Here is a 12,318-nt window from a genome sequence, read left to right as displayed (position 1 = left end):
AGAAAGAATTTATACAAACATTGTTATAACAACATCAACAGAACTTAAAATGAAAGTAAAAACCCAATACTCTCACATTCCTACTCACTGAAAATCCATCTGTTCTCATTTTTCATTTCTTTTTAGGATTCTTAAAAAAATTTTTTTAACGTTTATTTATTTTTGAGAAGAGAGAGACAGAGCATGAGCGGGGGAGGAGAGAGAAAGAGGGAGACACAGAATCTGAAGCAGGCTCCAGACTTTGAGCTGTCAGCACAGAGCCCTGACGTGGGGCTCGAACTCAGGCACCGTGAGATCATGACCTGAGCCTAAGTTGGATGCTCAACCGACTGAGCCACCCAGGTGCCCCTCTTTTTAGGATTCTTTTGTTCCATTAATTAGGCAGAATGCTGTTTATTCACCATTTCTAAACTGTAAGGCACACAGACCCAGGTTTGTTTTGCTTTGTTTTGTTTTGATATTGTAATATTGCTATGGAAATCTATATGCAAGTTTAGAAAATACTTTTGGATTATTTCCTCAGAATAAATCCATGGAAATAGGATTTCTGAATCAAGGTACATAACATTTTAATAGCTCTTTACTATGTTAACTCTACTTTGAAAAAGCATTATCATACCCATTTATTCTATGCAGGTGTAAGTACACCACCTCACCATTCCTGAGTATTTGATTTTTAAATCAAATTGGTATAAAATGGTGTCTTGTTATCATTTTAATAAGTATTTCTTTGACTATTAGAGTGATTGCACATTTCCTCATATTTGTGATTACTAATTATAATTTCTATTTTTTATGCAGATTGTCTGGTTATTTCATATATTCTCATATGTCCAGAGAGCCTGAATAATATTCTTAACAATTTTTACAAGCTCATTTTAATGTAGATTTTAACCCTTTCCTTCTTTAACTACCATAAATATTATTTCATCCACTGTATGTCTTTCCAGTATAGTTTTTGTTTAGCACAACTTTTGAATTTTTTAATGATGTAATTATTGATCATTTCATTTGTAGTTTCTTTTGTTGCTTCAAAACTTAGAAAGTTATTACTCACTCCAGACATTTGAGCTGAGCTCAGTGTTAAACCCCCTGAGGTCCTAGCGCTCTGGCATGCTGAGAAGTTAGTGGGAGTGGAAGTTGAATAAGGAAATCAGGACAGATAGAGGTAAGGTTTTATGATCGTTGTATTGTTAAATGGTGTGTGTGTGTGTGTGTGTGTGTGTGTGTGTGTGTGAAACATTTTCCCACAGAAGAATTATACTGTCCTTTCTAAGAAGTATTAATACCTTCAGTTTGGCTGGCACCCAGGAAACCTGACTGTGGAGTGTGGTACTTTTCGGGAAATTTAGCTTCAGGGAGGTAGCCAACAAATTGATTCATGTTCAGAGTAATTTTTTTTGTTGTTGTTGTTTTGTGTTGGTTGTTCGAGATGAATTCGTTGTAAATAGAAGTCTAACTAAAACGTAGCTCTGGGAAAGAATGAAATCTCATAATGGTGCAACTGTTGCTAAATAATTTCCTGCTTGCCCCCAAATTGACCAATTTCAGAAGGATCAGGGAGATCTTGTCTTACAACATGTTCTAACAAACAAGGAGGGGTTAAAAAATCATGCCACCTCATTGCCACATGCCTGGCAATGGCAATAACTAAAGACTTTCTGGAACATCCTTAATTCAGGTATTCTATTTTGTTGATCTATGTTCACTCCTAACTTGTCAGATCACAGGTTGTAACTTCTGTTCAAAAAGTAGAGTCACCATAGGAATTGTGCAATGGATTTCTAGCTGGGGTTCTCAACCTCATTCTTCTCTTCTCCATTTTGCTTATCTTTATTTAAAATAAAAAGAGCACATTTATGTGCCAATGCTTAGTTTCAGAAACTCTAATGGTTCTCTGTAATACATTGTAGCAAGCCCAAACTTCTTTTTCCAACTAAAAAAAAAAGTTTATTTATTTTTGAGAGAGAGCATGCAAGTGGGGGAAGGGCAAAGAGGGGAAGTGACAGAGGATCTGAAGTGGGCTCTGTGCTGACAGCAGATAGCCCAGCGCGGGGCTCGAACTCAGCTTGATAAGGGGCTGGAACTCAAGAACTGCGAGATCATGACCTGAGCCAAAGTGGGATGCTTAACAGACTGAGCCACCCAGGTGCCCCTCTTTTTCCAACTTTAATGACTCTGCCCTACTTAGGTAACACTCTTTCTCCTGCTGCTGCAATGTTCACCTTTTGCTCTAGCCAAGTCCTTCTGGTTTCTTTGCAACTGCCCTATTCCCACCTATTAAGCCTTTGCTTCCCTTCTTTATCCATTTGATCTGCCAAAACAGAATGTGATAGACTGTGTGGCTTATCAACAACAAATTCTTTTCTCAGAGTTCTGGAGGTTAGGCAGACTAAGATTAAAGAACCTACAGATTCAGTTCTGAAGATTAAGATTCTGCTGAAGTCCTGCTTCCCAATTCATAGATGTGTCCTCACATGTTGGAAGGGTCAAGGGAGCTTTCTAGAGTCTCTTTATAAGGGCACTAATCATTCAGGAGGGCTCCACCCTCATGACCTAATCACCTCTAGATACCATCACATTGAGGATTAGGTTTCAACATATAAATTCTGGGGTGACACGAACATTCAGTGTATAGCCCCTTCTAGCCTAATGCTTCCCTCCTGGGATGATTTCCCTCCTTTCCTCACATAAAACCGGACTCACTTGTCAAATCCCAGCTCATGCCTGACATTGAACAAAACAAAGCACAGATAGAGCTCACTGTCCCAGGGAGTCTTGGTGCCACTGCATAGGTTAAGTCTCTGGGCAGAATCTTACCATTCAAAGTCTGCTCCAGCCTCTCAGAGATTGTTTTCCCTGGGTGGTTCTCTTTATGTGTTCGTTGAGCAGGTAAATCTGTTGGGCAGCATTCTGGTTCTTAAGGAACTCTAGATGGTGCCCCACAAATGTGATCTGTATATTGAATGTAGTGGCTGTGCTGTGCAAAGAGGAAACCACTTTATTCTTTCTCACCACTGCCTTTAAATAAAACCTTAACTAACCTCCATGCCAAGCTCTGGGATGGTGTCTAAGGCTTTTGTTTTTCTAGACACTGGAGATTAGAACAATTTGAGCCATTAACAATTCCAGCCCAGTTTAAATCAAGACTTGTCACATATCTGATTTTTTAATTTTTAAATTGTTTTTAGAAGAGTACTTGTTAGCATTTTAAACATTTATTTTGTTTTTTAAAAATATTTTTTTAATGTTTATTTATTTTTGAGAGAGAGACAGAGCGTGAGCAGGGGAGGGGCCACAAGAGAAGGAGACACAATCCCAAGCAGGCTTCAATATCCAGGCTCTGAACTGACAGCACAGAGCCTGACATGGGGCTCGAACCCACAAACCATGAGATCATGACCTGAGCTGAAGTTGGATGCTTAACCAGCTGAGCCACCCAGGTACCCCAGAGCACTTGTTAGCATTTAATGAACCTCCTTCCACGTGACTTCAAGCTACCAGGAAGCAGGCTCCCCCAATACCCTTAATCTTCTCTTTAGCTCTTCTGCTGAAGAATTTGGCCTTCATGATAGCAGGCTGTTTTGGGAGCTTTCCCTTCCCCCAAACTTTGTAGTAGCCCCATTGCATCACATCAATGATAGGAACAATTCCAGTTTTTTTTTTTGGGGGGGGTAGCATTTACCTGTGTCTGCTCATTGCCAAGGTCCACACTTGATCAGCGTTGACAGTTGGGCAGAAACTCTGGTTCCTCTTTAAGTTATAATGCTTCATACCAACTTTTCCAGAGTAAACTGGGTGATATTTGTCAAAGTTGATCCTGTGGTGATGCATGTCACCAGCATTCCTCTGGCCTTCTGGGTGCTTCTGGTGTTTGCCGAGGTACCGTGGCCCTGGCTCACCAGGCTCCAGCTCACATGGCCCCAAAGGTTCCAGCTCTTCCTCAGTCTGGATGGCATGTGCATAGCCCAGAAGAAAGAGCAGTCACATATCTAATTGAAAGCTTCTCCTTGCATGTTCTCCAAGATACTTGAAATGTTTTCCCAAGGCGGGTGGGATGGGGAGGCAATGTCTGTTTTTTCTTCTTACTCTTTCCACCTCTTGCCTTTATTTGCTAGATGCTCCGGGGTTAGTCAGGGGAAAGAGGGGTATTTTTTTGAAACCTAGTGGTGCTAGTTTGTGAAAACCCTCTGCATAGCAAACACCCCAAAATGGACCATTTTCAAATAGGGAGCTTTTGTGGGTTCTTTGGGGACTCTCTGTTGGAGACCTCTGGCATTGCACCATTTGCTGAGTCACTCCCTTGCTGCCATTTTTTGATACGCCTCTCAATCCTACTCCAGCAGTTCATACCTTGTAGCCTCTTTCTGCTGGGATGGCCTGGACCTTGGCAGGCAGTGTTCTTGGGTGGGGTCCTTTCAAGAGATCTCTGACCTGGTTATCCTTTATAGCATCCATTTGGCCCACAGAGACATGGTGACTCTCTAAACTTTGGAAATGCAGTATTCCCACTTTGCTGTCTATAACACACTGCTCCAGCCAGCCTCTTCTCTTTGGACTTTTTTCTAGGTGAGAATCAGGCACCATTCTCTGTGCTTCCCAAACTCCAGAGAACACAGGTCAAACTCTCTGTGATAGTCAGAAAATGCCCCCCCCCCTTGTCCCCATAGATGTGCACGCCTTAATCCCTGGAACCTGTGAATCTGTTACTTTATTATGTATGTATGTATATATGTATGTATGTATGTATTTTTCCATAGCAGCATTATTTTTATTTTTTTACTTAAAAAAATTTTTATTTTTAAGTAATCTCTACACCCAAAGTGGAGCTTGAACTTACAACCCCCGAGATCAAGAGTTGCATGCTGCACTGACTGAGCCAGTCAGGCACCCATTTTTTTAATTTCTTTTAATTGAAGTATAGTTGACATACAATACTACATTGGTTTCAAATGTATAACATAGCGATTCAACAATTATGTACATTACAAAATGCTCACTATAATAATTATGGTTACCATCTATTACCATATAAAGTTATTATACTATAATTTTTTAGTCAAACATTTTATTATGTATATTTTTAATTTTAATTAAAATTATAGTTAACATGCAGTGTTTTAATGTAGTGAATCAACAATTCTTTTTTTTTTTGCCAATGATGAAATATGATTTATTCAACAGAGGCTAGTGATATGGATTTTTATGTGAAATGATTTAATTATTTAAAATTTTTTTTCAATGTTTGTTTATTTATTTAATATAATTTATTGTCAAGTTGCCTAACATACAGTGTATAAGTGATTCAACAATTCTATACATTACTCAGTGCCCATCATGACAAGTGTATCCTTTAATCCCCATCACCTATTTCACCCATCCCCCACTCACCTCCCCTCTGGTAACCATCAGTTTGTTCTCTATAGTTAAGAGTCTGTTTTTTGGATTGTTTCTTTTTTTCCTTTGTTCGTTTGTTTTGGTTCTTAAATTCCACATAGGAGAGAAATCATATAGTATTTGTCTTTTTCTGACTGCTTTATTTTGCTTAACATGATACTCTCTGGATCCATCCATATTATTATAGATGGAAAGATTTTAGTCTTTCCTATTGATGAGTAATATTTCATTGTATATATATACCACATCATTTTTATTCATTCATTTATTGATGGACACTCACACTGCTTCCATATCTTGGCTATTTAAAAATTTTTTTAAATGTTTTTACTTACTTTTGAGAGAGAGCAAGAGTGAGCACGGGGGAGGGGCAGAGAGAGAGAGGGAGACACAGCATCTGAAGCAGGATCCAGGTTCTGAGCTGTCAGCACAGAGCCCAACGTGGGGCTCAAACTCACAAACTGTGAGATCATGACCTGAGCAAAGTCGGACACTTAACTGACTGAGCCACCCAGGCACCCCTGCTTCCATATCTTGGCTATTGTAAATAATGCTGCAATAAACATAGGGGTGCATGTGTCTTTTCAAACTAGTGTTTTCATATTCTTTGGGTAAATACTCAGTAGTGTGATTACTGGATCATAGGGTAGTTCTATTTTTAATTTTTTGAGGAACATCCATGCTGTTTTCCACAGTGGCTACACCAATTTATATTCCCACCAGCAGTGCATGAAGGTTCCTTTTTTCCATATCCTTGCCAGCACTTGTTGTTTCTTGAATTTTTGATTTTAAGCATTCTGACAGGTGTGAGGTGATATCTCATTGTGGTTTTTAAATTTGTATGTATGTATGTATGTATTTTGAGAGAGAGAGAGAGAGAGAGAGAGAGAGAGAGAGAACTTGCCAGGGAGAGGGATAGAGGGAGAGAGGGAGAGAATCTTAAGCAGGCTCCATGCTTAGTGAGGAGCCCTATGCTGGGCTCCATCCCACAACCCTGGAATCATGACTTGAGCTGAAATCAAGAGTTGGATGCTTAACCAACTAAACCACCCAGGCACCCCTTCATTGTGATTTTGATTTGCATTTCTATGAGGAGGAGTGATGTTGAGTATCTATTCATGTGTCTGTTGCCCAACTGTATGTTTTCTTTGGAGAGATGTCTTTTCATGTCTTCTGCCCATTTTTAATTGGATTATTTGTTTTTTTTCATATTGAATTGTATAAATTCTTTATTTATTTTTTATACTAACCCTTTATCAGAGATGTCATTTGCAAATATCTTCTCCTATTCAGTAGGTTATATTTTAGTTTTGTTGATTATTTCCTTTGATGTGCAGAAGCTTTTTTTAAAGTTTATTTATTTATTTTGAAAGATAGATAGCACAAGTGGTGAAGGGGCAGATAGAGCAAGAAAGAGAAAGAGAGAGAATCTCAAGCAGGCTCTGCACTGAAGTGCAGGCCTCGAACTCATGAACCCGTGAGATCATGACCTGAGCTGAAATCAAGAGTCAAATACTTAACCAACTTAGCCACCCAGGTGCCCCTGTGCAGAAGCTTTTTATTTTAATATAGTCCCAATAGTTTATTTTTGCTTTTGTTTCTCTTGCCTCAGGAGACCTATCTAGAAAAATGTTCCTATGGCTGGTGTCAGAGAAATTACTACTTGTGCTGTCTTCTAGATTTTTATGCTTATAGGTCTCACATTTAGGTCCTTAATCCCTTTTGAGTTTATTTTTGTGTATGTAAGAAACACTGTTTCAGTGTTTTGCATGTAGCTGTCCAGTTTTCCCAGGACCATTTGTTGAAGAGACCGTCTTTTTCCTATTGCATATTCTTGCCTCATTTGTTGAAGATTAATTGACCATATAATTATGGCTTTTCTTCTGGGCTCTGTTCTGTTCTGCTGGTCTGTGTGTCAACTTTTTGTGCCAGTACCATACTGTTTTGATTACTACAGCTTTGTAGTATATCTTGAAATCTGGGATTGTGATACCTCCAGTTTTGTCCTTCTTTTTCAAAACTGCTTTGGCTTTTTGGGGTCTTTTGTGGTTTCATACAAATTTTAGGATTGTTCTAGTTCTGTGAAAAATGCCATTGGTATTTTGATAGGGATTGCATTAAATCTGCAGATTGCTTTGGGTAGGATGGACAGTTTAACAATATTTGTTCTCCCATCCATGAGCATAGAATATCTTTTTATTTGTTTGTGTTACTCAACTTCTTTCATCAATGTTTTATAGTTTTCAGAGTACAGGTCTTTTACTTCCTTGGTTAAGTCTATTCCTACGTATTTTCTTATTTTTGGTGTAATTGTAAATGGGATTGTTTTCTTAATTTCTCTTTCAGCTACTTTGTTTTTAGTGTATACAAATGCAATGGATTTCTACGTATTGATTTTGTATCCTGTGACCTTACTGAATTCATTTATTAGTTTTAGTGTTATTTTGGTGGAGTCTTCAGGGTATTCTATGTATAGTATCATTTCATTTGCAAACAGTGAAAGTTTTACTTCTTCCTTGCCAATTTAGAAGCTATTTATTTCTTTTTGTTATCTGATTGCTCTGACTAGGGCTTCCAGTGGAATGTGTTACTTTACATGGCAAAAAGGACTTCGCAGATGTGATTGAGGTCATGGACCTTGAGATGGGGGGATTATCCCGTGTAATCCAGGTAGGCCCAATCTAATCACCCAACTACATGAGTCCTTGTAAGTGGAGAACCTATCCCAGCTGTAGTCAGGGAGAGAGATGTGACTACAGAAGAAGGGCAGAGACTTGTGACACTAGAGGGACACTCTTCATCATTGCTAGCTTGAAGATGGAGGAAGAGAGCCATAAACCAAGGAATGTGGTGACTTCTGGAAGCTGGGAATGGCTCTCAGGTATAGCCAGCAAGAAAATGAAGACCCAAATTCTACAACTACAGGGAACTAAATTTTGCCAGTAGCCTAAGTGAGCAGGAAATGGATTATTCCCTAGATCCTCCAAAATATGAGCTTGCTGCTAACTTTGTTTTAGTCACTGAGACTCCTAATAGACTTCTGCCCTATAGACTATAAGATAATAAGTTTGTGTTGTAAGCCACTAATTTTGAGTAATTTGTTATGGTAACAATAGAAAACTAATATACTCTCCCCCAGATTTTCTCCCTGAGTCTGCTTCTTGGTAAACATGGGGTAAGTAGGAGGTGAGACTGTGTCCTTCCCTTGGCAGGGAATCTCTACCTTCATTCTCTCCCACTGCATTTCTTAAAGCTTCTCCCACATAGTTTGGGAAGACAATGGTATACTTTTCTAAAACCACTGGACTGACAACTTTGCTGGTACTCTTTCCTAAGCATAGGCTGGAAGTGGATGTCTTGGTGTAGTCAGCATTTTATTTAAGCACGCTTGCCCTAGTCACAGTGTAGAGGCAGGAAAAGTCCCATTTAACATTGTTGGACAATAACAATCATAAATCTTTGTTCCTTGGTTCTGCATTTCCGTGAAAGTGCATATAGACCATTTCTAAATATTTCCATTACTCTCTAGCTGCCTCAATTCCTCTGCCAGACTAAATCTCCTTGATGGAAATCCTAATACTGATTGTCCTCTGTGTTTTGAGGAACACATCTTTCACATTGGACTCTGTACACTTTTGGTCCTATTATGTGTCTGAAATTAATTTCTGCAACCAAGTCAGTTTCCTCACTCATTCTATTTTATGCAAATTGCCAGCAGGACATCATGTCTGTTCTGTGCCTTACCACACATAGATAGAACTTCGGGTTTGGAAAGGTTGAAGGGACTGGAAGGCTCAGCTGTTCCACTGTTTCTTTCCTTCCCTTCCTCAATCTTGAATCGTCCCTCTTCAGTGTCATCCAAGATATGCATTTGAGGGGCGCCTGGGTGGCTCAGTTGGTTAGGCATCTGACTTTGGCTCAGGTCATCTTCTCACGGTTCATGGGTTCAAGCCCCATGTCAGGCTCAGAGCCTGGAGCCTGCTTCCAGTTCTGTGTCTCCCTCTCTGTGGCCCTCCCCTGCTCATGCTCTGTCTCACTCTTTCTCTTAAAAATAAACATTAAAAAAAAAAAGATATGCATGTGAGTGATCCATTGGGAATCTCCCTACTTCTTTTGGCAGCTTGCTCAAACATGGAGAATTTTTTTTTTTTTTTTTTTTTTTAGCTTCTTGAGGGCGAGGACCAAATCTTATGCATTGTGACAAAACCAACCCCAACTCAGAGCCTGGAGCATAGCAGAAACTCAGCGAATGAACAAGAGAATGAATTAGCGAATGAATGAATATTATTGGGCCCCAACTGGCTTCCTTATGGTTTCCATAAAATGTCCTTGGAATGATTTAGAATGATTTAATCCCTTCTCTACAGAATGGTAGAGAAGCCATCTTGTCCTAATTACATCTTTCCTTCTCATCTGATATATTTTCAGCCCCCAAAGGATAGTCCTACATATCAAATTACAACCCTTTCTACTACAGTTGTATAATAGCCACCTAAGGAATGTTCAGTTTTCTGGAATGCATTTAGCATGAGGGTGGGCCGGAAGTGATTGTGTAACTATTGCAAAAGTCTGTGGTTTGAATCTTTATAAAAGTTTTATCTCAGCAGCCCAGACGCAGGACTCTGCCAAAAATCACAGCTTCTCTGTTTCCAACTGTGCATGCTGCAGATAGCCCTGAAAAAGGACTGAGGGTTCATAGGGAAGGCGTCGTGGTGTGTTTATGTGCAGCAGGATATTGAATGGGACTTTTCATGGTGTCTTGAAATTTCATCTGAAGTCCCAAAGGTGAGAATTAAAGGTGATAAGTATCCCCACGTTTATGAATGGGGTGCTAGCACTAGATATATCCAGGCAGAAAGTAGGAAAAAACAGCAAAATTGGTATCAACCTTCATCATACACCTCCAGCTGCTGCAGGAGAACGGGAATTAAAAGGAGTTTCTGGAGGTAGTGGACAGTGTTGTGGAATTTCCCTTTCTCTTCTTATGAGGGGAGCCCTCAAGAAAATTGGAGGCTCTATCAGTGCCCCATGATTGGAATAGAGCAGGGTGAGAGAATTCATGGAGAAGTGGGTATGTGTCTTCTGGACATTTTAGGGACATAAGTTAATGGCAACTGATGCTTGCTTCCTGCCTGATGACTATGGAATGTGGGAGGCTTGTTGGACCAACGATAGTACTGTAAGCAAGTGAGGAGGGTGACAGTGAGAGCTGTCTGCGCTACCAGAGTTTGTAATGCTGAACATATGTGTCTCCCAAGGGCCATGATGGAAGATAGCTGGCCTTCGACCAGGAGGGTTACCTGTGGGGCGAAGGGACCCCAGGAATAAGCTGCTGCATGGTGTATTTCTGGGCAGGAGCTGAGAAGCATGTGAGAAACTTCTGTGAGAAGTGGGAGAGTACACTTGCTTTTAGGGGGTTTTTCAACCAAGTGGTTTCTACAGTGAGCCTTTGAAAGCCGACAAATGCATCCCATTGGAGAGAGCAAGCATATGGGCCCCTCTTACATCAAGGCCATGGTCTACCATATTTTAACAGCACCTACCATGAGAGATATATTTGCTTCTTTTCCTCTAATTCTCCTGCTCTCTGCCTTGACCCTGGCAAAGCCAGAATTGGTGGCCGAGGGGAGAATGAAGGAGATGGAAGAAAAACAGACAATAGGGCCACTGTAGGGCTGTGGTCTCCCTGCCATAGGTTGGGGTAGAGCTTGGTGGGGGGGGGGGTGGTGGTGCTGAGGGACTCTGAATAGGGTATGGGATTGAAGTTTTAAGTAGGACTTTTTAATGAGTTTTAATTCTTGAAAGTAACTTAAAAATCTCTGAGTACAAGATATGCCGGAGATGTTGTCCAGGGCTGGGGAGAAAGGTGATTTGATACAGCATTTTGGGAGGGAGTGATTAGAGAAAAATAACACCGTTTTTGGTTTGTACACAATTGAATTAGCTTGCTTGATGGATTCGGAGCCAGCCCCAAGGGATTGGTGAGCGACAGACTATGCCCTAGAACTTTGGTATTATGGACACTTTTTCCCTTGGAAGCTTTTGATATTTTTGTTTAATTAAAAAAAATGTTTATTTATTTTTGAGAGAGAGAGAGATAAAGAGAGAGATAGAGAGAGCAAGAGAGAGCAAGAGCATTGGAGAGGCTCAGAGAGAAAGTGGGACAGAAGATCCAAAGTGGGCTGTGTGCTGACAGCAGACAGCCTGATGCAGAGCTTGAACCCACGAACCACGAGATCATGACCTGAGCCAAAGTTGGAGGCACTCCAATATTGCTGTTTAATTTTTTAAAAGGTTTTACTTTGAAATAATGTTACAACTACAGAGAAGTTGCAAAAATAGTGCTGAAAGCTCCCATATACCTTTCCCCAGCTTCCCCTCATGTTAACGTCTTATATAACTGTAGTGTAATGATCAAAATCAGGAAATTAACATTGATACAGTACTATTAACTATTCTACAAGTCTTACTGTAATTTGCCAGCTTTCTCATGAATGTTCTTTTTCTGGCCAGGATCCAACCCAAGATCTCATAGTACATTCATTCATCACGTCTTCATAGTTTTCTCCATCATCTTTTCCTGTATCATTACATTTTAGGATTGGAAAGGACAGTAAACATCTTCTAGATGAATGGCCCTGTGGATTCTTGAATCTCCTCTATTAAAATTCCCATGAATAATTTTTTCTGCATGAAGTCATCTCTGGTGACAGTCTGTTCTAAATTGGGCCCAGAACTATAAAGAAGTCCACAACCATGATTTGCTTTCTTAAAGTTTTCATCTATTGATTCTGGTTCTTTCTTTATTTTTGCCTTTTAGAACAAGGCCATTTTCCCTTCTACATGTCAGCCTTCAAATATTGGAAGACCATTATATTTCTATTCTCCCTGAAGCCTGCCACCAAATCCTTTCTTCTTTAG

At 39.9% G+C, this 12,318-nt stretch overlaps 1 pseudogene; it reads right to left on the bottom strand.

The window, feature by feature from the left end:
* Positions 1 to 3,492: 3,492 nt before the first annotated feature.
* LOC122473742 lies at positions 3,493 to 3,959 on the bottom strand (annotated as a pseudogene).
* Between the last annotated feature and the right edge of the window lie 8,359 nt (positions 3,960 to 12,318).

This window comes from Prionailurus bengalensis, chromosome B4 (genome assembly GCF_016509475.1).
Source record: "Prionailurus bengalensis isolate Pbe53 chromosome B4, Fcat_Pben_1.1_paternal_pri, whole genome shotgun sequence".
NCBI classification, from domain to species: Eukaryota; Metazoa; Chordata; class Mammalia; order Carnivora; family Felidae; genus Prionailurus; species Prionailurus bengalensis.
Note: the sequence above shows the minus strand (reverse complement) of the source record. Positions and strands in the feature narration are given on the sequence as shown.